This window comes from Silurus meridionalis, chromosome 26 (assembly GCF_014805685.1).
Source record: "Silurus meridionalis isolate SWU-2019-XX chromosome 26, ASM1480568v1, whole genome shotgun sequence".
Taxonomy (NCBI): Eukaryota; Metazoa; Chordata; class Actinopteri; order Siluriformes; family Siluridae; genus Silurus; species Silurus meridionalis.
This window is the reverse complement of record NC_060909.1, coordinates 5,369,575-5,396,737: the sequence shown is the minus strand read 5'-3', so window position 1 is coordinate 5,396,737 and position 27,163 is coordinate 5,369,575. Positions and strand designations below refer to the sequence as shown.

General features: G+C 38.0%; 1 long non-coding RNA gene across 1 annotated transcript; it reads right to left on the bottom strand.

Moving 5' to 3' along the window:
- Positions 1-25,578, bottom strand: LOC124379707. The gene is made up of 4 exons (XR_006924484.1): positions 25,506-25,578; positions 21,704-21,881; positions 4,447-4,571; positions 1-770 (listed from the first exon to the last, which is right to left on the bottom strand). It is a non-coding gene; the product is annotated as an uncharacterized LOC124379707 (long non-coding RNA).
- Between the last annotated feature and the right edge of the window lie 1,585 nt (positions 25,579-27,163).

The window sequence follows — 27,163 nt, the reverse complement described above, 5'->3', positions numbered from 1 at the left end:
TGAAGAAGAATAATTTATTTTATATAAATCTATAAATCCATTTCACAAGATCTTCAGTTAGCTAACAACCTACAGACCACGTGACATGACCCAGGTCCTGTTTACAGTAACTAATCCTTACTCAATTACTAATCATGTACATCTGTTTCCACTCGCACTAATCCCTTTAATTAACTTGGACATTGTGCTATTCGGAAGTTCTGTTTTCTGCCTATGACAATTTATGTATTTAGTTTTGATTGATTCTTCTTTTCACCTAGTTTTGTACAGTTAACAGGTATGCCATACTCTAGTGTACTGTTTTTGGGTGCCTGTCCATACTGTTTAATTTGGGTTTGGGCCACTATCAGGCTTGTCTGTGTTCTAATAAACCAGCATTTGTAGGCAAACCCTGTGTGAGTTCAAAAAGTTGTTTTTGATCCTTAATGATAATATTGTGCAGTTATATTTTTACCAGGCCAAAATAATGATCAGTTTCACACATACATTAGAAACAAGTAGCTAAAAAAGTCATCACTGCATGTGATGTGTTACAGTGAAAGTACTGCGGAGAATTATGCCTATGTCTGATACATAGAACATGCAGTGCCCTGTTCTCTCCAGCAGTGGTCCTGACTGAGATAATGGGCTGAGGGAGTGCTGTGATTATGACAGGGGAGGGGCCAGGAAAACACTTCCTCGAGCAGTGACATTATTTTTATTATCGCCGCCCATCAGAGGTCCTTGAGAAACATGTACTTTCAGCCCAGGCAATCACTCATCTGGAGGTTCTGCTCAGAGAGAGAGAGAGAGAGAGAGAGAGAGAGAGAAAGAATATCGACTGATTCCTTTTAGCATTAAGAGGAAGTTGAGGACGAAGTGAGGCTCATGGATGGAGGGATGGAGACTTACATACATGCAGTGATAATAGAACAATTACACTGTTTGTTTCCACCCTCTTCCTATCAACCAGCCAATCACCATGGTTACATCACTTTTATGTCTTGAAATCTATTCAAAAATCACTTCACATACTTGTGCAATTGAATATACAAGCTTTGAACAGACGAACAAAAAGAAAAGGGAATGTTGAATGGAAGAGATGGCCTACACGATGGCTTCTTGTCTTCTTCTCAGGCAACTCAGAGACCATCTGAGAGCACTTGAGCCTCTCTCTCTCTCTCTCTCTCTCTCTTCTCTGGCCCACTCCGTCACTCCTAGCGCTTAATGAACACATTGTGGTAAAGCACACAGCTCTCGTTTTCTCGCAGGTGATCATCAGCTCAGCACTGAATCGTCACAGCAACAGACACGCTCTGATTGAGAGTGATGCTATTAGCGCCACTGATTTAGCAGGTGTGGAAGTGGACAGGTGAAGAACAGGAAGGGAAAAAGAGAAAAAGAAATAGAAGAGTATTGTGTTCATCTGTCAGTAGTTTTTTTTGGTGATATTTTTAGGATATACAAAGGCAATTTTTTCCCCAATCATTGCACTGCAGTGGCATGCTTAAAATGGAGCTTTAAACTGTAATGACATAATTAACATAAAATGAGGCCTGAATATGTGTCATTATTGCTAAGGGCCTGATGTGAACCGCACTCTATATAATGATGTGGGTTCTCAGTGTGATGGGTATCAGCGAGCTCGGTGCTAGTTGAAGCCCTGCTGGAGGTCAGTGTGATTGTTAATCTGATCCTGATCTCAGACCTGCCTGTCTCTTTCACACCAGACAGCTTATTGTCATGATCTTGATGGCCATGACAACCCCTTAACCTCCTTCTCTTTCGCTCTTTCTCTCTCTTTTTTTTTTTTACCTAAGGATAGTCTCATCACTCTATGGGGAGAGTTGTCTTTCTCGCACACACACCTGATGGCCGACAGGAATGCACTTTCTGTGGGTCTGATAATCAACGTGCTGTCAAGGATGTCAATACCCAACAGACAGAGAGGGGACCAGGGATATCTCACACACACACACACACACACACACACACACACACACACACACACACACACACACACACACACACATAGACAGAGACATATACTGATGGATACACACTCAGATACAAAATTAACAGACTCAGAGACCTCATATCATGCCGGCCTGTCCACACACAGGGTGAGAATCTGTCGAGGATGTCAGGACGGGTGAGCTCAGGCTCTTTTCTGGTTTTGTTCTTGATTAGTGCTGCAGGCTTTATTAATTAGGTTTAATGTTGATGAGCACAGGAGCTGCCATCTCTGCCAACACACTGAAGCTGTGTGAATGAGCGAAGGCTGCTTTCTTTTCTGCAGGAAGCTGAGCAATGCTAATTTAGCTGTTTACTGTACACACTGTACATACTGATTCACAATAAGCTGGGCCAACAGAGAAACATCCGCCTACACACTGTCGGATATTAAACATATACACAGATCAGATTGGTGTATGTATCATAGAAAGCTATTTGAGGTTCATATATGCATTTTTTCCTGTATTTTCCTGTAAGATTACAATATTGCCATTCTTGAATTTGTTTTGGCTGTTTTTTTGTGTTCTCACATGAAGCCGTATGATGTTTGAAGACACAAAATGTAGCATTTCCCCCCTTATTCTTTTACCCCACAAATCAATCCGGAGGAGCTCGGATTACTGTCTGTGTGGAGTTTGAATGTCCAAATGAGTTGCTTTCCAGTTTTCCTGGTTTTGTGGCTACTCTAGATTGCCTCTAGGTGTAAAAAAGTATCCGAGTGTGTGTGTGTGTGTGTGTGTTTCAGCATGCAATGGACTCCAGGGTGTCCCTGGGCTAGGTTTTGTATCCAACTTAGCTCTAGTTGGATACATAGCTCTCAGAAGAAGCACTGTGAACTATGCAGCAGAAGCACTATGAAAATATTTCTATGTTCTGTGTCTATATTCCATTTATTTCAAATATTCTGAATTAAATAGAATATAAATTTGATTTTTTCATTTCAGATATGCATTTTGATATGATGTATCACAAATTCTCACTGAAACGGATCCTGCGATTTCAAACCGGACTCTTGAATGCAAGATGAGATCTGAGCACATGTCCAAATCCTGCACTTTTTGAGGCCCCTTATAACTACTATCATTGCAACATATTTATTTTATATAGAGTTAGTCTCTGACTCTGGGGTGCTACAGAATAAAGATAATTGCACTGGAACCTAGTCTTATTTGACCTAATCAGGGTCATGGTAAAATCCAGATTATACAGTATGCAGGAAACACAGATCAGAGCACCATGCACATTCACACACTCCTTCACACCTAGTCTAAACCTGATAAAGGTAGGAGAAAACTGGAGAACCAGGAGGGAAATCCTGCAAAACTCCACACGGACAATAACCTGAACCAAGCACCCTGGAGCTGAGTGGTGGCAGGAGTGCATTTCAGAGTTTAAACCACAAAAGTTTGCTCTACAGTATATCTGAAGTATGTGTGGCTCAAAAGCTGCCAGAGATGTTGTTTGGTCTTCTTTTTCGATTTTTACAAGCAAATAGAAGTTTAAGTTTGTGGAAGTTCACTAATAGGACAATTCGGTTTGACAGACAAGCTATTGGATAAAAGTTGGTCTTATAAACAGATTAAATGCATGCATCTATCCCTGCAGATTATGATGTTAGGTAATGGCTGGAATTTTGCCATCTTCGTATCATCCATGGAAAGCATTTCCACTTGCTTTTATCCCTCGCTTTCTCTTTTTTCTCTCTTCAGCATGTAGTCCACCTCCATCTCATTACGTCTCCTCAGGATTATGTGTCTTTAACGATAGAGGCATATTGGATATTTGGGCCTGTGAGCGTGTGTGTGTGTGTGTGTGTGTGTGTGTGTGTGTGTGTGTGTGTGTGTGTGTGTGTGTGTGTGTGTATGTAAGAGACAGAGAAGCTGGGCCTGTTCAGCCACTGACCCTGAATCCGTTAAGGAAACAAACTGACAGCGACTATAATGAGAATAAATGAAATAATTGGGAATCATCAACCACTACATACACCTCTCTCTCTCTTTCTCTCTCTCTCTCTCTCTCTCTCTCTCTCTCTCTCTCTCACACTCTCTTTCTCTCTCACACTCATTTCCTTCTCTCCTCACATGCTCATGCAGCCCCATCAATGAAAAATTAGGCATAATTAGAGCTATAGTTGAAGGGGCCCAGCGTGGTAAGCTTTATGTGTAGTACTAGCTTATAAGAATTACATATTTATGAAAATACTGCAGGAAAAGCAGTTGAAATAATTGGCTATCAGGTGGGTTTTATAAAAGGCAGAAAGACTGCTGATATGTGACAGACGATTCACAAATTCCTACAAATAATGAGGGTTTTCATCTCTCTCTCTCTCTCTCTCTCTCTCTCTCTCTCTCTCTCACACACACACTTTTTTCTTTATATTCAAGACTGACAGTGTATTCAATCAGGGGATGTAGTATTCAATATTACAGCAGTAAAAGAAAGATTGTATACCTGGTGCATCCTTTCTGTTTGAGGCACATCCTCTTTACATTTGGGACACATCCTGTGTTTGCGCCTGGGACACCACTGCATCCTTCTTGTGTGTTCTTGGTTCTTCTTTGAAAGAAAATGAACAGCTGATTGCATCAGCAAAGAGAAGAGCCTTGTCACAAATCACATAAATAATTCTTTCTCACACACACACAAACACACACACACACACACACACACACACACACACACACACACACACACACACACACACACAAATACATATAACTAGGGATGCACCGAATATTCGGCCACCGAAAATGTTCGGCCGAAAATGGCCCAAAAGTGCATTTTCGGTTTTCGGCCGAAAGACTTTGATCACCGAAACAACACGCCGAAACAGTTTGTTGTGATGACGCAAACAGAAACCGCGGCCCGCACGTGCATCTCTGAAACAACATGTCTGCGGTGTCGACGTATTTCAGTATATCTGAGAAAGACCCACGGATAGCGATTTGCAAAACATGTAATGCCGAAATTTTAAGAGGGGGTGCGTCTGCAAAGACTTTCTCCACGTCGGGTTTAATTTATCACCTGAAATCCAAACATCCCGATCGCTATGCTGAATATGAAAGGAACAGGGCACAGAAAAGCAAAACCCCTCCGAGCACGCGCACTCCGTCTGTGGTGGACGTTTTTGAAAAGGCAGGAAGTTTCCCAGTGATAGTGTTGTATTGTATCTTTAACAAGCATTGGATGCACTTTGTTTTTATGCAAGAACATATTTAATTTTACAACCTTTCAGCAGGCCAGAGGGCCTGTACATTATTATTTAATGTACACGAGTGCATTTAAGTTAAACATTTAAGACTAAATTTTAATTTCTTATATCCTGTGCATTGTTGCAATGTGCTATAAATAAATATTTTTAGAATTTGTATTTGATTTACTCTTTGAAACTTTTATATTAATTCATGCAATTAAAATGCCTTGATTTTAGTAAGGTTAGTACACACCCATAGCCATAAATGCAATGGTAATAATAATTGCCATAATTTCTTTTGGTGTTTCGGTTTTGGCCTTGCTTTCCTCTTTTTCGGTTTTCGGTTTCGGCAAAGAATTTTCATTTCGGTGAATCCCTACATATAACCCATACATGCTCCGACTTCTTCTTCTTCTTCTTCTTCTTTTGACTTCTCCCATTAGGGGTCGCCACAGCGGATTATCCGTCTCCATACCCCCTGTCCTCTACATCTGCCTCTTTCACCCCAACCACCTGCATGTCTTCCCTCACCACATTTCTAAACCTCCTCCTTGGTCTTCCTCTTTTCCTCTTTCCTGGTGGCTCCATCTTCAGCATTCTCCTACTGATATACCCCATGTCCCTCCTCTGCACATGTCCAAACCATCTCAATCAAGCCTCCCTCACCTTGTCTCCAAAACGTCCTACATGCCCTCTAAAAAAAAAAAACGTTTTAAATCCTGTCCATTATCATCACTCCTAGCGAAAATCTCAGCATCTTCAGCTCTGCTACCTCCAGCTCCACCACCTGTCTTTTACTCAATGTCACTGTCTGTAAATTGTACATCATCACAGGTCTCACCACAGTCATATAAACCTTTTCCTTTCACATCATGCTGTGACTAAAATACTTTAAATAAATGTTAAAAGTCTAATTAACCATGTGTTTTTAATTAAAGCCAAAAACACAAATGATTCAGTGGTGATTCCATTATTAGCTGCTTTAAAGAACATGACCAAAGCTGAAAATAACATTATATTCTGATATTCATTCCCATGGAATACTAATGGAAGTAAAAATTGTGTCACTATATGTGACCAATCACACCCATTTGTGCCTGTTTAACATGCTATTCCAGATTTAGGCCCACCTTGGTGCCATCATGAACTCAGCCCTTTATAGGAAGTATGCAGCAGAGAGAACACCTGTATTTGTATATATCTTAAAATTATTTGTATCTGGAGGTGGGCAGGAGAGCAGAGAAGACCTTGCCGGCCCCGATGGCTTGTTCACTTCCAGTTTTATCCAAATTAATTCTATAAGAATCACTGACTTACATTCTAATAGTCCATGATTATGTATTAAATTATTCCCAATAGTCTATTCTCTTCATTTCACAGGTGTGCTGCTTTAGGTTAGAGTTTCTATCTGAACAAATTTCAGCCATCACATCACAGCAAACAGAACATATCGCTCTCTAAATGAATGAATAAATGATGGAAGAAACTTGCCACAGCACCAGTGGCCTTATTTGCACAATTATTTTAAGTAGATGAGAAGAAGGTTTTGGGATCAAAATTATTTTATAGATAATTTATAGATATCAGTCAGTGTTTGACTAATTAATATCATTCTATTAAAAGACTGGCGTTCTACGAGTAACATTCTAATGTTACTCTTAGCACTGTCTTTTCACATAAAGTTGATTGAGCAAGAGTGTTGTGACAAAAAAGATAAAAGGAACATTATAGCCATAATAAATCATAGTACTTTGGATACTTAAGTACATTTGATAGCAAATACAGTTGTACTTTTACTCAAGTGAATATTTAAAGGAGTGTATCTTTAACTCAACTACATGTTTTGTGTTCTTTATCCACCACTGGATGATTTAATAACTTTTTTTTCATTACACAATGAAGAAATTAAATTTATTTGGTCACAGATATACTTATAAGGATATTTACTGTATAAGATGGGCATTGTCCAGATAAGCTGTCCAAAAGGTTGGCCAAAACAGGTCAAAATTGTTAAGCTTTTTCATAAATGATTTATACTTTTGTATTTTCTAACCAGCAGAATTTGCCCAAAAACACATGATTTGCCTTGATTTCAAATTCCCAGGAAAACTGTAATGCAAAAATGCCTGGGAAATTCCCAGGAAAAATCTGGGTCACGTTTTCTTAGTGTTGCTTCTGCTAGAGAAGATGTAAGTGCCTGGTGCATACTGGCTGCAGTGAAAGGAGACTTGTTGAATTGTGTTCATTGGGTTTCTTGCTTTAGTAATGCCATTCATTCTTACTGCATAAGATACCTGTCTGTCATGCAGCACTCGTTATACTGCTCTTCTAAATAATATTGATGGTTTCTTTTGCCCTGGCATCATAATGATGGTATAAAAAAGGTGGACTTATTTTATTGTCAGGAAAATCACCCACAGCTTCTAATAAGATGGTTCTATGTGTAACAGAAAAGTTAAAAGAAAAGTAATATCTTAGTTGATGTTACTTTTGGCAAGCTCTGGTTGCTTCAAGACGTACAGAGATGGCAAGGTAGATTTGCAATAGTGCTTTGCTCATTTCATTCGTACACTGAACAAATTTATAAACGCAACAATTTTGTTTTTGCCCCCATTTTTCATGAGCTGAACTCAAAGATCTAAGACTTTTTCTATGTACACAAAAGGCCTATTTCTCTTAAATGTTGTTTACAAATCTGTCTAAATCTGTGTTAGTAAGCACTTCTCCTTTGCTGAGATAATCAATCCACCTCACAGGTGTGCCTTAGGCTGGCCACAATAAAATGGCACTCTAAAATGTGCAGTTTTATCACACAGCACAATGCAACAGATGTCACAAGTTTTGAAGGAGCGTGCAATTGGCATGCGGACTGCAGGAATGTCCACCAGAGCTGTTGCCCGTGAATTGAATGTTCATTTCTCTACCATAAGCCGTCTCCAAACACGTTTTAAAGAATTTGGCAGTACATCCAACTGGCCTCACAACAACATACCACACCAGCCCAGGACCTACACATCCAGCATCTTTACCTCCAAAATTGTCTGAGACCAGCCACCCAGACACTTCTGCAACAATCGGTTTGTATAACCAAAGAATTTCCGCTCAAACTGTCAAAAAACGTCTCAGGGAAGCTCATGCTGGTTGTCCTCATCAGGGTCTCAACTTGACTGCAATTCGTCATTGTAACTGACTTAAGGGTGCAAATGCTTACATTTGATGGTGTCCGGCACTTTGGAGAGGTGTTCTCTCTTCATGGATGAATCCCGGTTTTCACTGTACAGGGCAAGATGTGTGAGGCAAATGGTGGTCACAACAGATACTGAATGGTTTTTGGACCCTCCCCTGACCCCCTCCAATACAGTAAAACTGCACAATTTTAGAGTGGCCTTTTATTGTGGAGGCATACCTGTGCAATAACCGTGCTGTCTAATCAGCATCTTGATATGCTACACCTGTGAGGTGGATTGATTATCTCGGCAAAGGAGAAGTGCTCACTAACACAGATTTAGACAGATTTGTGAACAGTATTTGAGAGAAATAGGTATTTTGTGTACATAGAAAAAGTCTTAGATCTTTAAGTTCAGCTCACGAAAAATGGGGGGCAAAAACAAAACTGTTGTGTTTATAATTTTGTTCAGTATAGATTTTATACTTATTCAGATCACACACTCATTATTGTGTAATGATGATTTTAAAGATTTTAATGATTTTAAAGGTTTATGTATAATATCATGCTGTTCCCTGGCTAACCTGTTATCTAACATTTGTCCTATTATTCGGTACAATTTGTTTTTCATTTTGAAGCAATTATCTTTTCCCTTTTGAATACTCCACTTTCCACTAAGGTTTAAAATGTGACTGTAGATTTTCTCATTCAAGAACATTAATAAGGTCAGGCACTGATGATTGGTGAGAAAAAATATGGTGCACTCAGCATTTCAATTCATTTAAAGGGCTTGAGGTCAAGACTAAGTGCAAGAACATGTTTTTATACCCAAACCTCATTTTGTGCACAGAGACAGGTAGAGATCCTGGAACATGTTAGATCCAGTGAAGGAAAAAAAAGACATTCTAATCAATTCTATGCTTCTAAAGTTTGGTGGAAGGCCCACTATAGGTTAGAAGATTAGGTGTCCACAAACTTTTGGCATCTAGGAGTCACAATAAACTAACAGCAAAGATTTTCAGAAGTCAGCATCTGTTTTCCCCTCAGCAGCTTACTGTTGTGCCACTTTTTTTTGGCATCTGCTGTTGTAGTCTAAAAAGAAACTTTATGACAAACTGACTGGAGCCTTTAGGCGGGTTAGAACAGAGCTTAAACAAGGCAAGTTGCTGATCATACTCGTTAAACCAGCGTTAAAAATCAAGTAGAAATGCTGGTTACACAATCTGACACAAAAAAATATGTGAGCATATGTTACCATTGTGATTACTTCTGCTTATGTCCTAAAGCCTTAAACTGGAAAAGTGTGGTATTTTGGTTTTGGAGGCTTTGGAGTACTGGTCAGGGGCTTTTAGGGGTTTATCAGATTATTTGTTGCCAATAAATGCCTTAAACCAATTATTGGTAATAGTAATCATCTTAAATGCATCTTCAACTGATTTCATGAATATTTCAGTAATCTCAAAGGTGTTTTATTGTGTTTAGGTCAGATCTCTATAGCAGACCAATTCAACCAATGTAAACCATATCTTCATGGAGCTGGCTTTGTGCACAGCTGCATTGCCATGCTGATACAGGTTTAGATGTCCTAGTTAAAGTGAAATTTTAATCTGATACAAATTGTGAGCCTTCAAATTGGTGGTAACTGTTTGAGAAAGATCCACATATAGCTGGAAAAGTCTGGTGTCCCTTAACATTTGACCATATAGTGTACTTCTGTTGTACATTTCCAGTTCTGTTCACATTTTTATTCATTCATTCATTCATTCATTTAATTCTATGGCTACTAATACAGCGGCCATTGTGCAATGGTAAAGTGGTATTTTTTATGTAGAATTTGAATGTTTATTGTGTAAATGATAACGAGGGATCAATATGCAGGAGAAAAAACAAATACACTCCACCTGACCTCACAGTTATTCTGGGGACTAACGTGGACTTTGGGAAGTTCGTCCATCTCTCTCTCTCTCTTTCTTTCTCTCTCTGAGGGCCCCTTATCTTTGGGATACATCCTGTCTAGGCTTGCAAAATGTGTATTGTTTTAGGAGAGCAAATTGAGCATTTTTTTGACCCTACACCCCCACCACCACCAATCCACACACACACCATCAGTGTTAATTAAAGCGGGAGCACGCGTGCGACTCCACTCCAGTCTGGGAGTGCAGCAGGCTAATTAACCTCGCCTGTCCCTCAGCCCCACAACTGCCATTATGGCTTTAATATGCCAAATTAGAAACTGATTTTGAACTGCCTCTGCCCTAAAGAGAGATATTGATCCCTCCTTTCTCTCTCTCTCTCTCTCTCTCTCTCTCCATCTGGCCGAGCCAGTGCCGGTTTGCCTACTTCCCACTGGGTCTTGTTGTTCAGTTCTATTGCTTGAATTAGTTATCCGATTGGTCCCTTTGATTAATGATAGGACCCCCCGCTTCATTACACATGACAACACGGTCGGAATAATCAGAGTGCGAGACGGCCACAATCATCCGGACGCACACCCACACAAACACCCACACGGCATTTCAGATGCACACAATCCCTCAGCCAGTGGCCCCTGCAGTTCATTTATAAAATTATTAAACATAGAGCTGGTCATAATTTATGTGGATGACACGTTTCTCGATCATGAGCAGTTGTAGAGTGCCACGAACGGATAGTGGAACAAGGTAGACTAGATGCGTGGATCAATGGGTGGAACCCCCAGGGAGTATCAACAGTGTAATCAAGATGCAGGACTGACCCTGCACACATTCTCACTTGTCATTAAAGGAAGTGAAAAAAGTGGTGATGCCTTCTTCAGAGCAGGACAGTAGTGTAACTGGGAACACAAGCACACATGCGCACACACACACACACACAGACACACACACACACACATACACACAATCTCTGTCTCAAGTGTTTATATTTTAGAATTTATAAGCAGGTGCCTTTATATCATTTGGCAGCATCTATCAGCAGCTCCTTCTGTTTCTTTCCTCATTTATGACATATTTCTATTTATAATTTTCTGGCCACATTGGCAAAGCTACTTTGCTTTGTTGTTATGATAGCCATGCTGTGTGTGTGTGTTTGTGTGTATCTGCACACAGGCATATAGCAATAACACAATTAATTGAACACATAATTCAATCTGTACTTATTGAGTATTAAGACAGAGGTTAATTCTTATATCTCACTATAATGTTTCAAATTACAGACAATTAGTCAGAGCTTGATTGTATCATTGTGCAAGTAGAATGTCACTAACAAACATGGCAAATACATTTATAAACATAATCAGTCAGGTAATCAGTAATTGAAGTCTGATTGCGAGTTGGAATAACGATTTACTGTATTATGAAGCAAGATTTGAAGCTGTAGTACTTGCTACTAAATGCATGAGCATGTCGAGCGTTCTTTCGACTGTTGTGTTCCTGCAGAGTTTCTTGACAGCCTGTCTGTCATCTGGGGAAGACTTAAAGTGTGCACTTACTATGGGCTGGAAAAAAAAAAGGGTGCACAAAATTTACTATTTTGTAATACAATATGGGAGAAACATAAAATAAAAGTTGGGGGTAGTCTTGGGACATGACAACATGGATCCTTTTAAATGGCCCTTTAAAGAAACCCTAAATAACATTCATCCATCCATCTATCTATCCATCTATCTATCCATCTATCTATCCATCTATCCATCTATCTATCTATCTATCTATCTTGTATATGAATCTAATCAAAGATGGCGACTTGTGTCTGAAGATGGAAAAACAAACTTTAAATAAAGCATTATATTATGCACTTACTGTATATTTGTAGCGGTGCACTGATTTATGTTAGTGCTATTCATGTGATATTTGCAGTGATAGAGTTAAAAAGAAAATGCTTGCAGAGTGTGAAGCAGTGTTGAGAGCTGTTTTTTTATTATTTGAAATAGCTCAGTACAAATTAATTTCTAAAAAGCAAATCTTTATGTTGTATATTATTAGAAATCTAACATGAATACATAACATAGACTGAAGTTTTGTTCAGATGCTTATTTGATCAGATTACTTAATGTCTTTCTGGCTACACACACTACAAGTTGAATCTCCTGATGTGATATCTCTTCCTGTGATAGGGACATATTTATTTCCATCCCCAAACATCAACATGCAGTAAGATCATACTGAAATAATTACATTTAATAAGATTAAATTCAATTTTTGAAATGTTTGATTAATTATATAATGATGTTTTACCATAATCATCATACACTATATGGACAAAGTTTTGAAGACAAATGACCATATGTGTGCTTCTGAAACATCCAATTCCACATTTAGTCCGTATATAAGTGCTGTTATAATAATGTCCACTCATTTAACCACAAGGGAATGAATAAAGTCAGATACTAATGTAGGGTGAGGAGGTCTGGGGGCAGTCATTACTGCATTTCAAATCATCCTAATGGTTTTAGTAGGGCTGAGGTCGGGGCTGTATTACAGGCCATTCAAGATCTTCTATACTAACATATATCTTTATTGAGCTGTTTTTTTTTTTTGCATATGCTGGAACAGGTTTGGATCACCTAGTTTAAGTGAAGGGAACATTTCATTGTACCACATCCAAAGACATCCTTTATATTTGTTTGCCTTAAAATGTGTGCTAACAGTGTGGGGAAGAACCAGATATGGCTGGAAAGGTCAATCGTCCCAATAGTTTTGTATATATAATATAAATAGCAGAAAGAACAGGTTAAAGAAAAGTAAAGCTAAGTGACACTGCCAAGTCCAAGAGAGGAAGGATTAAGATATTATTTTTAATAATGTTTACAAGTGTCTCCAGGCCTTTTGGAGTGAGTGAATAATGGCAGCCTTGGATGCGGGTGGCAGCACTACTTTTCACCACTGACGCTCTCCTCATCCTCTCTCTGGTAGCAATCATTAGTTTTGGTTTTTAACCCTCTGCTCAAATGAAGATAGATGATCGAGACTATAATGTATACTGTGGAGAGGACTAGTATGGAAAAGAGTGTTTTGGTGTGTATGTATATATGTGCTTACACTGTTTTTATAAAAAATTATTATAAGTAGTTAGATATAATTGAAGTTATTTTGTGATTATGTGTGTGACAGTGCAGCATTGTGGCAAAGTAGCATGACATGGACATTACAATGAAATGAAATGGTACAATAGTGCTGTATTATGCCAGTATGGATGATGACATCATGAAATTATGGCCTTTAGAAGACAGGCCCTGAAGTTATTTTCTCCTTAACAAATCGACATAAATCAGTCAATGATTTGAATCAATTTGAATTTAACATCGAATTAACACTGACTTTAACATTCTTTTATATTTATGGCATCTGACAGACATCAAATGCCATAAATGGGATTTGTATATGTAATTAGTAAAAACCCTGCCTTTTCTATCAGTGTACAAGCAGCTTATCATTCTCATCAGTCTTCGTCAATGGTGCTGGATTTGTCAGAAGTGTAAAAGAGAAGTATTAGTAAGTGTAGGAGTTATTTTATTATGTGATCCTGATTTAAAGAATGCTAGTTGCATCGCCCATTGATAAAGGTAAAAATGTCTATTGATCACTTTATATTTCTGTTAATGAGGAAATAACATTTTTGAATGTGTCAATGTAGCATCATTGAGAGTATGAGACAGCTAAGTCAGCAATTTTACTGATTGATTGATTTAGGGTTTAGAGTTCCTTTTATATTCCAAATATATTTAAAAAAATATAATGGTTTAGCTCTGACTGTGGTGCAAACATGGGGTCTTCAACATCCCATATTTCACTCACCGAAAAAAACTCCAATTGTAGTGCATTTTCAGTGAGGCAGTTGGATTTCAAGGAGGATATTATCTCCAAGAAAGACTTTTGGCAAATTACAAATCGGTTGCAGTTTAGCGTATCAGTAAGGCATTTGGAAAGCTTGCATCATTCATCAAACTTGTATGCGTGTGCATCTGGAGTTTACTTAACACTGTTGGACATTTGATGGTCATGATAGTAGCTAATCCTCGATGTTAGCATGATAAGTTTACACAATGTTTGGTAGTTTTGCTATGAGAACTCTGAGAACAATAAGAAGTGCGAGGTGTTTGTGCCAGGGGACATCACTGGGTAAACTGGCAGGAAAATAATCCATGCTATTCCCCTGGTAAATCCACATAGAATAATTACTAGAGCACAGAATAAAGCGTTTGCACAGGTCATGCTTCCTGATCAGACTTAATGTAATGATGATGTAAGTTAAAGAGGAGTAGAAGGGTAAGGGTCAAGCATGGATCTGACAGATCTGCATGGATGACTACACCTACAAAACTAAATGTGTGAATCATTATCTTTGGTCGATAGCATTCAGTTAAATCTAAACATAGAAAGGAAGGAAGTAAGAAATATAATATGATGAGAGTTGATTGTATTTCAATAGAAAAACACCTTAAAGTGTTTTATTTCATTTTATTTCAGTCACAGTACAATAATAAAATTATTATCATCATCATCATTATTATTATTATTATTATTATTATTATTATTATTATTATTATTATTATTGCTGTTTTTAAAAAACAATGTGATATTTGTTTTCCAGTTATTGAATAAAACATTTTTGTGGAACATTAACAAAACGAGTTATTTCCTGTTGTCATCCAAAACTACTGCTACTATTAATACTACTACTACTAATAATGATGATGATGATGATATAAAAGACGGACGGACGGACGGACGGCTGGCCAGACAGACAGACAGACAGACAGACAGACAGACAGACAGACAGACAGATAGATAGATAGATAAACTTCACACATTTATGAACCAATTCATGTGCATCCAGCATAGTCCATGACAGTCAATGATATTAAGAGCCCCATAGCCAGACTTTGTAATGGTCTCTTCCTACAAGCCATGGACTATATTGCTCTCAGTGGCAAGACACACACACATACACACACACACTCCCAAACACCCTCATTTTTTTGCACAAATACTGCTGATAAATCATAATCAAACATTTACTTTTTATATGTATAATCTAAACATGTATTTGTTTAATTCACCTCACACTTTTTTTCCCCACTTCTTAAACACATCAACTATGAAGACAAAATGTTTACTTGCTGCCTAATATTTCAGAATCACTAACAGGTGCCAAAACGAAGAAGTAATCAACGTTATTAATTTACTGGTCATAATGTTATGATGTCAATGTTATGCCTGGTCGATTAATGTACACACACAGTATATATATATATATATATATATATATATATATATATATATATATATATATATATATATATATATATATATATATATATATATATATATATATGCACACACAGTACAGACCAAAAGTTTGGACACACCTTCTCATTCAAAGAGTTTTCTTTATTTTCATGACTATGAAAATTGTAGAGTCACACTGAAGGCATCAAGGGCTATTTGACCAAGAAGGAGAGTGATGGGGTGCTGCGCCAGATGACCTGACCTCCACAGTCACCGGCCCTGAACCCAATCGAGATGGTTTAGGGGTGAGCTGGACCGCAGAGTGAAGGCAAAAGGGCCAACAAGTGCCAAGCATCTCTCGGGGAACTCCTTCAAGACTGTTGGAAGACCATTTCAGGTGACTACCTCTTGAAGCTCATCAAGAGAATGCCAAGAGTGTGCAAAGCAGTAATCAAAGCAAAAGGTGGCTACTTTGAAGAACCTAGAATATGACATTTTTCAGTTGTTTCACACTTTTTTATTATGTATATAATTCCATATATAATTCCACGTGTTAATTCATAGTTTTGATGCCTTCAGTGTGAATCTACAATTTTCATAGTCATGAAAATAAAGAAAACTCTTTGAATGAGAAGGTGTGTCCAAACTTTTGGTCTGTGTATACTCTCTCTCTCTCTCTCTCTCTCTCTCTCTCTCTCTCTCTCTCTCTCTCTCTCTCTCATACATATATATATATATATATATATATATATATATATATATATATATATATATATATATATATATATATATATATATATATATATATAAATAAAATCTTTTTAGAAGTAGGTGTACTTCATCACAGAATCTTGAGATTTTCCTTTCAAAAATATACATTTATTTTAAAGACCATAAGCATAAGCTGCCGTTAAGATCGGCTTGATAAAGAGTAAGAGGGCTTGTGAGCAACTGATATTTTAATACTACAGTCTTTAAAACGAGTGGGGCAAATCAAATAGTGGAAAATCTGAGACTATAGGACATTAAAAGAGAAAAAAAAGAACGCACACAAAACGAGACTGGAGGAAATCTAAAAGAGCCTAAAGCGCAGGATGCTGGAGACACGGTGTCTACACCCTAAAGACTGCTTAATAAAGAAGGAAATGTTTAACCGATGTGAGCGCTCCGTGGAAGGCCAGGTGCAGGAGCTCTGGCAGGACCGTGCTCTCCTTCTCGTTATTTTGAAAGGCTCTCAACATTCAACATTATTTATAAACCTATTAGGCTGATAAATCTCATTTGGAAAGCATGAAAAAAGTTCAAGGAATACAGGCAGGGGGGGAGATGGATAAAAATTGGACTACATCCTGTTTTTAGGCTTTGAGTTAGGCGAAAAGACCACCAGGAATGATTTCAGATGCTTCCTGCATCGCACCAAGTGTAATAATCTGAAAATGCCCTTGTGCCAGTGAGCTAGTGCCAGCAGTCTGACCTCTTGCTCTCCAGTCATGTTGCTGGTGTAGGACACAATCTCTCACAATATGCACACTTGCCTTTACATAGCCCATCCATGAGTAATAGAGATCACTGGCTAAAGGTTGAACTGAAAGAAAGCGAGTGTGTGTGTCTGTTTGCCTTCAGGGTTTGAGCAGCCATTGCAGCAGGAAAGGAAGACTGCCAACAAAACAAATCGTACCATGTCCTGATTATCTATTCAATCATTCGTAACCTATTTCCTGGGAAAACTGGAAGTGTCACCACTCAAGCTTAAATCATCCGCTCCTCTAATCAACGCCAGTGTTCTGATGCCCCAACCGCTATGCTTTCTGTCTCCTCCATCACTCTCTCACTCTCTCTCTCTCTCACTCTCTCTCTCTCTCTCTCAGTTGATTGGAGAGCCGGTTGATTCCGTGGTGAGCCATGCCAGATGTTGTCATGGCCAAAGTTCTCAGATTTACAGCTGTGTTCTAACAGACATAATTAAAGTGAACCGTTAAGCTGAAATTGGGGCAGAGATTTTTTTTTTTTTTCCTTCTGCTTTTCAAAATCCCATTCCAGAAAAGGCAAAAATATGTGCCCTCTCTCAGCTGCTAACGTCCTTGTTTGTGATGTACATTACTTTGACAACTTGCTATCTACATCTCCCATCTGAGCACTAATTTTAGCATCTTTAGTATGCTTTTTTCTTCTTGGTTCCTAAACATGTCTCTTAATGCACTTTCATTTTTAGACATTATCACAATTATGTAAGCAATTTGCTAGTTTTATATGGATGTTGCAATTTATTTAAAAAGTACATCTTAATGCATTTATACACTATATGCAAAAAGATTTGTGGACACCTGACCATAAGATTCAAACGAGCTTTCTTAGAACATCTGAATAAACATTTAGTCCGTTATAACCTCGACTCTTCCAGAGTGTGGTTGTGGGTGTTAGTAAAGTCAAGTACTGATGTAGGTAACAAGAGAAAGCCTTGGGTGCAGTCAGCATATGGTTCTGGAGTTGGCTTTGTACACAAGGGCATTGTCATGCTACTAGTTCAAGTGAGGTGAAAACAATGCTACTGCATCCAAAAACATCCTATTCGATTGTATTCCTTCAAATAGTATAGTTCCATATAATGCAGGTATATAAATCACTTTCCCTATATATATATATATATATATATATATATACATACACACTGTATATTGTTAAATTTGATTTTCATTAGTGTACTGTATGTATGAATATTTAAAATACAGGCAAATTGTGTAATATTTCTCTCTATTAGATATATATTAAATATTATTTAATAAACTCAAATATCATAATTAATAATCCTATTGTAAGCTTGCATTCTCCATTATTCCAGATATCAATGGATTTTCCATCGCACCTAAAGCCACAAATATAAACATCATAATGTTATTTAAAAGACTAAGCTAAGTTTTCAGCCACTTTATGAGCATAATACAAACGATAAAATAAAATAGATTGCAAATGGAAAAATAATCTGCCGGCAGCTGGATTCAATTAAACAGCTGTTTTGTACTAAAACTTCACACATTTATGAAACAGTATAGTCCACCATAGCCCATAATAATTAACTGTTACTACAGAAACAAAACCATATGAAAACTGAGAATATTAATGTGAATCTGTGATTTGCCGTGCAGCTGCTGCTGTGCAGAGAATAATTCAAAACATAGTGTCCAATCAGATTTGAGAATTCATCGGCTAGTTTTCGTGTAGGTTACAAGAACAGTCAAAATGCCGGACATCTTATGAAAGCATTATATGGACAATAGTATTCGGACACCTGAATTTTCCATCTACTGTATATGTGGTTACCACACTGTTGGAAGCAATTTTGCAGGATGCCTCTGGATGTGGTAGCATTACATTTTTCCCTTCACTTGACTCAAACCTGTTCTAGCATGTGCACAAAGCCGGCTCCATGAAAATATGGTTTACATGAGTTGGAGTAGAAGATCTTGAGTGGCCTGCTAGAGAGTTCTGACCTTAACACTATTGAACACCTTTTGAATGAATTGGAACACTGACACTGCACCCCAGGCCTCCTCACCTCACCTGCATCAGTACCTGACTTCACTAACACCCTTGTGGTTGAATGAGCACAAATCTCCACAAGCACACTCCAAAATCTAGTGGAACTAGTTGAGGTTATTATAACAGCATATGGGCACTAAAAGTGGTTTAAATGTTTAAAAAGCACATACAAATCTTATGGTTAGGAGTCCACAATTTTTGCTACATATAAATGTACAGTATTTCTGATACATGGTTCTTGAACTCACAAAAAAAAAAAAAAAAAATGGAAGAAAAACAAGAAAAAAGTAGGTGGGATTCATCCCCACTCACACATTTTTATTCAGAAAATTGTTTAAACCAGCTTGATTCAATCAAAATCAAAGCTGTTAAGTACTTAAATGATGTTGCCTTGTGTGTAAAAAAGATTTTACATAATTTCCATGAAAACTCTCATTTGTACTGTAGACTATTAAGGGGAATAGAGACATTCACACAATAGGACTCAAATTTTCCTGCTGCTGTTTTATTGGTTCATTTTAGCAGAGGCACATAAATAATGCCACACGATATAAAATTTGTCTTTTTACATTATAAAAAAAAAATCTATTTCATGCTTCATGACATTTATTGTGAAGAGGTTTGTAAGTGTCATGATAGGATATTTTTCAAATATTATGGAGTAATTTGGTAACACTCAACTTGGTCAGACACTGCCACGTTTGGCTTTTCTTTCTCTGCTGCCGTACCGTGCTAGACGATGTGGGCAGTGAAGTCTGTAGAACAGCTGGCTGAATGCAGATGCGGGTGGAGGGTGAGATGCTAACACGCTAACACCTGTCTGCTGGACCTCCTGCCAGCTCAGCCTGACAGCTCTGTCTGCATTGACTAATGATGTGATTGATGGACAAAATAAGAGACAGTCCATGAGCGCACACACACACACACACACACACACACACACACACACACACACACACACACACACACTCACTCACTCACTAACTCGCTCACTCTCACCTCGCAGTTCAATATGTGATCATGTGCAATACGGGTGTGTGAGTGTCTGAAAAGGGTGTCAGTAAGTGTCAGTAAGGCCTCATCATGTAGCAGCTGAAAGTGTATCCTCCAGCATGGCTCATTAGCCTGTAATGACAGAGAAGCCCCTTCAGTACAACCCCAAATGAGAGAGAGAAACAGGAATGATGGACATGATTCATGACACTGGACAGCAGGGTGGCATACAGATTCCCATCACATCACATCACATCACAGCCGGTCTATTTCTCGACATGTGCAAGTGAGCATTTATCCAGTGACCAGGGGTTATCTCTGAGTTTTATTGATAAAAATACCAGAGCTTTTTAATAATTCCCACAAATACTTCCTTATGATACTTTTATTCACCAAATACAGTATGCTAGTTCAACGATTGCCAATTTCAAGACCAACAATTAAGTCTTGATCAAAAAGTGTAAGATGGACATATTCATTTGAAGTGCTTTACTGAATCCCACAACAGCTGAAATATGAAATATGCTTTAATATCACCTTGCACCAAAACTACGCACAGAGAAAGTCTAACTTCTAATTGGAAGGTTGTGAGTTCAAATCCCAGCACCACCGAGATGCCATGCTTCATCCACCCTGAGTGAGGCCCCTTACCCCTCCGCTGCTCACTTGTATAAATGTGATAATTGTAAGTCGCTCTGGATAAGGGCATCTGCTAAATGCCAATGTAGTTCATATGACTACATGGAATTTCTCCCTAAATTTTCTTCACACGCTGCCATATTTGGTGTTCTAGACCACAGCCTTCCATCTCAGATTCTTACCAAGCTGTGGGTCATTTGTTAGCAGCCCGCAGCAATGCGGCGGTGCCAGGAAAAGAAAAAAGACTGGCATTTAACTTGAGGCAGAGCTATGTGAACAACCTAAACACATGCACTAACACATCGAAGTATCTCCAAATGCTCACACACACACACACATTAGCTGCATAGTAACTGCTGGGTATTGCTTAGAACATTGCAGCTTATGATTTTTTTTTTTTTATATAAAACATGTTTGAGCAAGTTTCAGCGAGCTGGTCTATCTGTGTCTGCTAAGTAGATTTTACTATAAAGGAAGGCCCTTGGGTTGTTTGTGGGGGCGAGACATGACTTTTATTAAGCATTTGATTGGACATAAATAAATCAGAATTTATATATTGAAAAGGAAAAAAAAACCATAACATTCATATATATTTATTTATTTTGCAGTACCCACGGTCCATGAAAGAAAAAAGCTCTAATATATCTTTTTTGACTTTTGTCTATCTTTAACATCTCCCAAAAAAGATTCGGCCATTTTTATCCACACAGGCTGCTCAGGTGCTTGTTCAGTCTCTTGTCATTTTAAAACTGGACTACTGCTATTCTTTGTTGGCAGGTCTACCTCTGAACATGACTCCTCGTCTGCAAATGATCCAAAATGCAGCAGCTGCATGACTTGTTTTCAACCTGCCCAAGTTCTCACACACCAACCCACTGCAGCTCCCTCCACTGGCTTGCAGTATCTGCATGCATCAGATTTACAACACTGATGCTTGCCTACATAGCCAAAAATGGTCCAGTACCCTCTTACCTCACAGCTCTTATACCTCCTTGCACTGCAGCATGCTCCTCTCAGATCTTCTAGCACTGCTTAACTGGTCCCACCATCTCTCAGGGTAAGATGTAAGTATACATCAAGACTCTCTTCTGTCCTGGTGATGGAATAAACTTTCCCTAGATGTCCCAATCTTCAAACGACCTTCTTCTTCCTGAAACAATTAAGAAAACAACATTTAAACAACTTAAAAAAAGGTTCTTACATTTTCCTGTTTGTTTTTATGCATTTAAAAAAAGTGTGATATAATTCCTCCTAACAGAGTTTTAGTCTGATGGTGTACTCAGCAACCCATTGAACCAGTGTTGTAAATATTTTTATTCAACTTCAACAAAAGCTGGTTCTCAAAGTTTTTGGAATTTATTCAAGTTCTTTTTGGACTAAAAATGAGGCCTGCAGTGCTAAAAAGCCACTCACAGTCTGTAGGTTTAGGTAGGGAAGTGTTGAGTGTTAAGGTGCAAAATGTAATTTGTAACAGTCATTGTCAAATAAAATATAGTGGAGTAAAAAGTACATACAGTGAATCATAATCAAAGTTGCTTATGTATTTAATACTCAGCAATACCTGAAAGTAGTCAAAAAATTACATAAGTGCAGTAACAAAGTACATTTACTCAAATACTTCACACCACTGGAACCTTCTAAACACTTTTGAATGGTGCTCTGGATAAGGGAGTATGCTAAATACCGTAAATGCAAATGTATGACTAGTGCATTAATTGGGTTGGGGCTTTATAAGATGTAAAAACACAAAAAAAACCTAAAAGTAACAATGTGAGATAAGGGAGATGGGATTAAGTTGATAACACAAACCAAAAAATACCCTTTAATTACAAATCACTCCTATAACTCTTCTCCACCCACTCCACCCTGCCTGCACTCTTTTCTTCACTTCTCTAACACACTCTTCATTACTTTGCACTGTTGACCCCAGGTACTTAAACCTATCCACCTTCACCACCTCTTCTCCCTGCAACCATACCACTTCACTGCCCTCCCTCTCATTCACACACTTCATCTTACTCCTACTGACTTTCATTCCCCTTCTCTACAGTGTTTTCCTCCACCTCTCCAGGCTCTTCTCAGCCTGCTCCATACTCTCACCACAGATCACAATATTATCCGCAAACATCATGATCCATGGAGACTCCTGTCAGACCTCGTCCATCACTACTGCAGACAGGAAAGGGCTCAGAGTCGATCCTTGATGCAGTTCCACCTTCACTGTCGTTTCTACTGCACACTTCCTGCACCACCTTCACATTCTTCTCTGCCACACCTGACTTAATCATACAATACCACAACTATTTACTTGGTACCCTGTTGTATATAAACAGCAGTTGGCTTCTTGCACCTAAAGGAAAGATTTTGGCAGGTGTTGTGTAATAAGGAGAACAAGCTCATACATAGCAATTAGCAGTTGTCTAAAACAAACAAAAAGATATAGCAAAACAATGTTTTCCACCTTGACCCAATGTTGAAAGAGTTCACTATTTGATGCTATATTACACAGAGTTCACATCTGAATTAAGGCCATGGAAATGTAAAAAAAAATGTTTTACCTTATATAAAATACCATTAATATAATATCTTGTTGCAATAAAATTTCTAGCTGCCACATAAAGCAAAGCTGACCATTGATCAAATCGTTTGGGTTATTAACCCACAACATTTACATAAAGGAAATGATTTTTACCATTTGTAAAGTGATAGTGTTTCTTTATAGAGCAGCATAAATCCGTATTACATAATCATTATTATCATCATTCTACCACACTATGATTTCCATTTTCATTCATTTGTAATATAAAGTTCAGCCCAGCATGTTGTTCATGTCCACCGAAAGCGGCAGAGTTTCTACAGTTTGAATCATGAAAAATACTTCAATTTGCAATGAAAAATGCACAACGAAAAGTAGCCTTTCTTTCTTACCAATCAAGCGTGTGATTACGATTATCCGCTTACACGATGACAGATCAAAGGGTCAAATATTCACAACGAAACCTCAAATCAAATACGTGGATACAGAAAACGGCAAAAAAACAGTGTTTAAGTCCCTGGAGCCGTTTTTCGAGCGCTGTGATAAATGATATTAATGTTCAGGATGTACAGAAACCCTGTTCAGTTTCGGATGGTATTAATAAGTGAAAAAGAAAACAGAGCGGTAAGATCTAATGAGAGGTTGGCAATTCAGAGCAAGAAAAAATCTCTCTCTGGGGAAAAAAATATACTTAAATCGTAAATAAAATAGAAAGATTTAATTTGTGGAATTGGTCAAATGTTGAAACACGAGTGTTTAGCTTCACCACAAAGTGTATATTGCCTCTATGAAAGTCTCTGAATAGTGTTAGCCAACACAACACACACACACACACACACACACACACACACACACACAGGATGCAGAATTTATGGAAATCCACTTGAACCAAGACAGCAAATGATATGACATTGTTTAAGTCTATGTGTAATTGGTGTTGTACAGACAAAATATTATATATATTTTTTTTGTTCAAGATATAGTCTGTGCTTTTCACATTTGTTCTCATGTCTTTGAGGAAAGAGCATGCCAGATTAATATCATGGGCCTCATTTTCCATAAAAATCAAAGAAGCATGTCTCTGATGACAAACGAAGGAGGGGGAGGTTGAAGGAGAGGATAGCACATCCTTGTAAGCAACCCTGATGAAGACCAAGAGCACGATCATTAAGAAAATCCCCAACAGAGGAAGGGAAAAGACACACACACACACACAAAAAAGTGATGGAGCCGTATTTTGATTAAGGAGTTGTCTCTCAAAAATCTTTGGCGCAGAGCAAAAACAAGATGTTTTTCATTTGAGCTTAAGATTTATGCCTTTGAAAAATGTGGAAGTGGAAGTTGAATAATGGCTTATTGGCATGCTTTGCTTTCTTAATAGCTGTAATTGCTCATTTTTTTCCTTTCTTTCTTTTTTGCAAAAGCCTTGATGCTATTTCCTTCCAGTACGATGAAGTATATGTCTGCTACATGTTAATACATGATTTAACAGACCCCCCCCCAAAAAAGCGATATACTCTGGAGAGATTATTTATTTTGACTGAACAAAATGGTGGTAACTTAGTGTTGAGAAAGTTGGACATAACTCTTATCTACCTGGAGCTGTAGATAAGCTCCATCTCAGCTCCGAGTGCTTCAGACAAGCATTTAGTGGTTTAATAGCCGAGACAGAATCAGTTATGTAATGCAATGGAGATTATTTGAGCAATTACATAAAGGTTTTAATGCAAGTGTGTATGCATTTACACAAATGACGACAAACTGGCAAAGGACACATTTGGAATATGCGTGACGTGTGTGATTAATGAGAACAGAATTAATGTGATTATGCATATAAAACAAATAAAACTTTTTTTTTAAGACTCAAAATTGCAATGTTTACAGAATTCAATTATCTTTGCATTTTTCAATCAAGCATTTTTTCTCAATACTGCTGAACTTTATCATTAAATTGATTAAATCATTAAATAATTTAAATTGTCTTTAAATTAAAACCATGACCTTAAAATGATCATTTAAAAAAAGATGAAACTGTGGGATTAAATACATAAAACTAACAAGAATCCTAAAAAAAAAAGGGACAGGGATTGTGAAGAAGGTGAATGATATATTTGCATACAATACAAATTACCTGCACTTGCAGATAATTTATTATGGGAGGTACAAACAAATTACAACTGGGGGAAAAAAGACCAACAATTTAAACCACATGACTGAGCAATTCTTTTGCACACTTACCACCAAATAACAGCTAAAACAAAAGCATGCCAGCAAGACGTTCAAAGACCGGAAACTTAAAAATATGTTGCTAATCAGACACAGGTGAATGTGATTAGTGAGACATGTGGCATGCTGGGGGTGATGGGTAGTGTAGTTCACCAACAAGTGGAACTGTTTTAAAATTGTATACTGACTGCACTCCAGGCCTCTCATCTCAGTGGAGGTTATGGTAATAGAAAATGTTAAATAAGTGTTAATTGGCATGTTCATAAAGCCTACATCTTATTGTCAGGTGTCCTAAACATTTGTCTATATAATGAATTTCAAAAGAAGAAGAGCCTTTGTTTGTCACATAACATTATTCCTAATAAATAATTTTCTTTACATAGCAATTTTTAGGAAGCCGGGGTCATGATACAGAGCACCTGGATATAGAGTTCAGGGCCACACTCAAGGACCCAAAAGTGGCAGCTTGGCAATACCAGGCAACTGCCAGCCTTAGAATCAGTAACAAAGAGCCTTAACCTCTAAGCTTCCACTTCATCGGGGTACTTAAAATAAAAAATGTCAAGTAAAAATAAAATCAAGAAATTAAATGAATTTTAAAAATGGTGCAGGAAAACAACTGATATTTATGTTTAAAGATCACTTAGGGAAATCAATAAATGACAACAAATCTCGTACAAAAAAAAACAAAATCATGCACTACACGTAAAAGTTTCCAAACTAAAACTAAAATATTTGATTTGTCAGTGTTTGCATGACATTCTTAGTTTACTGTCTGTGCTAATGTTCCTCTCATGTTCAGCAGTCGCAGGACCTCTGGCTATACGGTCAGCACTGATCTGAGATCTCACCCTGCGGCAAAAAAGTTTGCGTGGCCCGCTGATCCAACTCTGACAGCCTGCCTCCTTGCGGCACTCCCTCAGCGCCTGATTTAAAAAAAAATAATACGTAGCCCAGAACATGTTCTGCCACTGTCAAACTCTCTCCTTCTCTTATTCCCTACAGACACAATGTCCTTACCGCTGCCAATCCTCAAGCAGACTAAAGCAAAACACAATTCCCGGCTCTTTCCTGTGAGAACTCAATCATCGCTTCCTAACATGAATGCGGTATATAATAAAGTGAGAAGGAGGAAACGACACCAGAGTGGAAGAGTGAGTGGGGAGGAGAAAAAAAAGAGGAGAGACAGATGGGACGATGCTCCACATGGCAACACCATCATCGTCCTCATCAGCGCTCCAAATCCATCCAGCACCACGGGGGAATGTGCACAGAGTATCGCTCCACCGAGAACTATGCGACTGGGACTCTCTTCCCCGCCTCAGTGCTCCAATCTGCTGCCCATAAACATCTCCATTTAGCACGCATCTGGATCTGCAGCTAATACGGAGTGCTCATATTTTATCCATGCAGCATTTTTAGTTTTTTTTTTTTTTCCCCAAGCAACTGGATGGTGTGTGTGTGTGTGTGTGTGTGTGTGTGTGTGTGTGTGTGTGTGTGTGTGTGTGTGTGTCAAAGCCTATAGGTGTTTCTTTCTTTCTTTTTTTGATTAATGTGTAAAGTCCATCAAAAAACCTTATAATTGAATGCATTATCACCAAACGTATTAGCTACAGAATTTTTATATCTTGTGTACATATCGTATGGCATAACAATGATAAAACAATAAA